At 33.8% G+C, this 5,009-nt stretch overlaps 1 non-coding gene across 1 annotated transcript; it reads left to right on the top strand.

Annotated features, from left to right (window-relative positions):
• Nucleotides 1–271: 271 nt before the first annotated feature.
• Trnag-gcc (transfer RNA glycine (anticodon GCC)) lies at nt 272–342 on the top strand. The gene has a single exon. It is a non-coding gene; the product is annotated as a tRNA-Gly (tRNA).
• Nucleotides 343–5,009: the final 4,667 nt, after the last annotated feature.

The following is a 5,009-nucleotide window of genomic DNA, read 5'->3' as shown; positions in this document are numbered from 1 at the left end:
AGTGTCTGTGCACGGGATTACGTCTTTATGCACTCTATTGTTCTCCTATATTGCAATAAAAATACAAAATGTAATAACTGAATAACTTGCACAACCTCTTTTATTATAATGATCTGACCGAATGATGTAAACGTTATCGTGTTCGACTTTATAACGGTGTACTATATATAAAAATTAACATGAAAGTGATTGGTGTCGCCTAGGGCAGATATTGTCGATAATGATTAACAACATATTTACTTATATTACTTGTAATAGGTAAGATATGTGAGCATCGGTGGTTCAGTGGTAGAATGCTCGCCTGCCACGCGGGCGGCCCGGGTTCGATTCCCGGCCGATGCATATCTTTTGCAGAAATTTTGCAAAAACATTTATTATGTTTATTACTGAAAGACAATCAATATTAATTGTTACTTCTTGTTTCAAATACAAATCGTTACAAAAAAATATGAATTACTTTGCTATTCTATATTGTTGAACAAACTTTCCATTTGTAGCTCTCATTAACATGATGCTTTTTAATGACTACGCAACATATTCATTCATTAACGTAGAATAAAACAGGCATATAATATCGCGCCGTTGTTGCAGTGTAACTAAGGACGCAAGGTGTAAATAACTGGCTGCAATAACGGTCTAGGTAATGTGATTGATAAACAGATAACTACAAGCATAAATTCAAATTTAAAAATACCGTAGATATCAATAATCTAAGACGTGCACGTTATTCGTGTTACTAAGGCGATTTTCGCGTTATAACGCTTATTGTTTCGCCTTTTAGTGCATTGTTTAGCATATTACCAGACCCCTATTTTGCGTTAGTATGCATTTCAAATATTTTATTTTATTTAAACTGATGCTATTAGGCTTTCCGTAAAGTAACCTATTACAGAAAAGATCAACGTCATTTAATTCTTGATTAAGGCGGCTAACCTTTCGGGTATTATGATTTCAAGGACACAGAAACTGTACACTTCACTACTGCAGGAAACAAGTCAGCTTACCTTGCATGATTGCTTTGCTAAATAATACCACTCAAATATTGTTTTTAAAATACTAAATTGAATCATGGCTCAATTTTTTGAAACGTGTATGACTTACACTTGCTTAAACATCAAATTAACTACGGGTCTGAAACTTAAAATAATGTGAATATTATGTAGAACTATTAGTCTCTTGATCAAGAAGTTTGCTGTGCAATCAATGAATCACATACTTACGTTTTAGCATTCATTTTTCATAACACTAAATTATATTCAAATCACTACAGAAAATAAGTAAGTCTATTTTAATTTCGATGTACATCAGCCAAAACAATAGCTCGGAGTTTCCTATTCACGACAATCCTAAGACGCTCTGCAAAGTTAGTATGTCCGATAGATGGCTGAAATATGTCCGACAGATGCATGCAAGCCATGGGTGTTTGACGGTGTGATGATTTGTTGTTTTTGTTGTAAACTCTATGAATGTTTGTAAAAACACAATTCTTTGGAGATAGCCTTGCTTACCCATTTACCTGATTCCGTTGTATATTGCCATATGTCGAAAATACAATGTACATAGAGATGTCCGCGTGTCATAGGTATCATTCCTTCAATCTGTAAATAAGTTTGCGAAGAGACATCATTGGCCTCATTTCGTTGCCGATTGATAAGTGAAATAGCCCGGAGTCTATTTACATTACCATGGGGCTCATGGTGCTTGCCGGCAGATGCCCGTATGGCATAACTGTAAGATAGTTGCAATGATTTGTTCATTTTGTGAAGAAACTTGGCGAATTATTGATAAAATAACTTTTCCGGAGACGTTTGTGGCCTACCCATTGGTAATAATTTGGTCATTGCAATAACTCTGCATCTTCCGGCAAGATAATAATAAGCACATGGGGCTTATCCAAAAGAAATGACTGTCAGTTGCCCTTGTCGCGTGGGTTGCAGACATTACTATGATGTGTGTAGTATTCTGTATGTTCTATCGGGCATCTGAGTAGAAATACCAATGTTCCATAAACTAGGTGGATAGCTTCCTCACAAAAAAGAATGAATCCAAAGTCAACATCGGGATTCGAAGCCACAACGATGAGAAGCAAGTGGTTTGAAGTAAAATGTTTACGTCCCTGAAAGTATTTTGAAACTTATTGAGTGAAAATAACTTACTTTAATTTCAAAGTAGGATTATGTCATAAAAAGAGCTTACATTAATTTCAAAGTAGCACTTTGTCATTAAAAGAAGGACAATGTCTTGAAAAGGACTTTGTTTCATGTCAAGGAAGGATTAATTTTATTAAAACATATTTCATGTTAAAGTATGACTTAAGTCATTGAAATAATTCATATGGAGATAGGATTATTTGTCATGAAATTAATGTTATGCCTTGTAAAAATAGTAGTAATTTCATGGAAATAATATGTTTTGTTTCGAATACAACATATTACCACAAATTAAGATATCGTGTTTTCTACAATTTAATGAGAGACATCACGTTTACTTTCCGTCTTGAGTAATGCTTAAAATGATTTAACATATCATCATCAGAAATAACTAAAAATAACTACAGTAACGCTCGTGAGGCGATAGAGGACCACTGCCAAGTAGAAAACACAGTGTTAAGGACTTGTTACTTGATGAGGTTACTTAGATCCTTCTTCGATGAAAGGCCATTGAAGTAAACTGGCGAATTTTCAGGCAACAGGAAGCAAACAATGTTCATCAATGAAAGGTCTTTGGTGAAATCTTGTATACAATGTGTGAATCAAACCCATCTATTATATGAGACAAACACGGAAGGAAAAAAGTACAACATAGGCAGCTGTGAAAAGATACAGACTGTTCGATTTAATATATTTGTCATCCCGCAGTGAAAACAACTAACCTGAGAGTAAATGTTGTCCTTTACCACATGACCCTGTAATGCTAAAACAATGGCCATTAATGGTAATTTCTACGGCTCTGTTCCATTACGATGCGTGTAAAAATGTTGCACATAAAGAACGTGGCTTGCTTTTATATCCGATGATCAAGAGATACATCGTGATATTATAACTGGTGCGAACGATTTTTGTATTTTCTGATCGCAGATCAGTAAATATAATGCTGACATTCAATCTCTGACACAGAAGCTTCACGACAAACCTAACAACAAGAAGTTCTCAAAACAGCTTAAAAATAGCGGTGTAAAAGAAAGAAATAGTTTTATTTGTTACAAGTTTCAAACAAATTACAACGCATTCAAAGTTTAAAAGTAGCTTTGGCTTATAGAATGGTCAATAAATGCACGCGGATGAATATGATTTTAATCAATGAAAATGCTATTTTTAGCGATGTCGATTACCGAATACCACAGAGCGTATTACACAAATAAATCTGACTGTCGAGTAGTGGAATATATACATGTCGGACTGTTTTGGCGAGAAGATTTTCCCTAAATTATTTACATTAATGTTAAACAACAGGTAAAGCGTGAAAAAAATACCTCGAAATTAATAAGGATTACAGACCCTGCATGGATATTCTAAAATTATAAAGTGAATTACAGTATATAAAAATAAACTTACACACGAAAATGCATACATATATACAGTACGATTTAGATTACTAAGATCAGAAAATACCACAGAGCTTGCAGCCCTTTGATTACCATTGTGATCCACAATAACAGTATAGGTCCGCAAAAATAGTTAAGTGTATTTGAAGTGCACTTATGCTGGAAAATTATTTGCAAGTGATCGATATTGGAATACATTTTCAGGAAGTATTTTACACCTTTAAAATCATATTTCATAAAAGAAAATTTTTGACATGACTTCCTTTCTTTTCTTTATAATAGAACATGATGTTTTCTTTATATTACATACGTGTAATAAAATGGTGTTTTGTTTTATGTTCAGCGTTTGTTTATATTTTACTAAGTTGTAGACGGATTGTTTTGTTTAAAGTTAGTCATGTCAGAAAACGATATCCATTGTCATTTGATATATTTTTATGAATCTCGTGTACGCAATATTTTAGTGGACTAATTTCATTAAAGTTTTTATTTCCCACCTTATAAACATCAGTAATGAAACAACAGCGTTTCAAACCATAACTCCCTATTGGATTTATCCTTTTAATTTAGCATTGTTTTATTTACAGGGCGCATATTAAATATGTATATCGTACACTATATAGTATCGTTATCATCTTCTGACTCCTATATGTCTGTATCAAAAACATATCGTATTCAGGGCGTCCGTGGCCGAGTTGTTAAAGATGTTGACTTAAACCCACTTGCTGTTGGTTCAAATCCCGACAGGGACTTTGGATTCTTTCATGTGAGGAAGCTATCCAGCTAGCTTACGGAACGTCGGTGGTTCTACTCAGGTACCCGTTCGTGCCTAAACTAATGCACGGAAGGGCACCTGAGGTCTTCCTCCACCAATAAAGCTGGAACGTCGCGATGTGACCTATACTGTGTCGATGTGACTTAAAACCCAAAACAAAAACAAAACAAAAAAAACTTATCGTATCCCATATAGCCTCATTTTCATTTCAAGAGTCAAAAATATTATATTCAAGTGCATATTGTAGCTAGCCCTACCATTTTCAGAGTCCAAAATTTACACGAAAGTCTTATCGTATTTTATACAAAAGGTTTTGTAAAGATATCATCAATAACGATGATGAGTGAAATAAACAGGGCATTTCTGAGAACAATACTCATCGCCTTATATAGATTTTTTCGTCCAAAATAATTCAATAAATAAAATGTACTAATTACTGAAAAAATAACCTCATAATATCAAATGACAATTCGTTAATATCCTATATATCTTACATCTTTCAAATATTTTAGAGAGTTCTTATTAATTCTGACTTAAACATGCACACAATTCTCAAATATATATAGCGACTAAAACATTTGTAATGTTATATAATTCAAAATATGATCAACAAGATCAACAAGGAAAGGCGGCGTTCAATGAAAGCAACCTCCATACGACCCAGCAACAAAAAACAGTGAAAAGGAGCCC

The sequence above is a fragment of the Ruditapes philippinarum genome, unplaced genomic scaffold (genome assembly GCF_026571515.1).
Source record: "Ruditapes philippinarum isolate M1 unplaced genomic scaffold, ASM2657151v2 ctg5598_1_1_1_1, whole genome shotgun sequence".
Lineage (NCBI taxonomy): Eukaryota > Metazoa > Mollusca > Bivalvia > Venerida > Veneridae > Ruditapes > Ruditapes philippinarum.
Note: the sequence above shows the minus strand (reverse complement) of the source record. Positions and strands in the feature narration are given on the sequence as shown.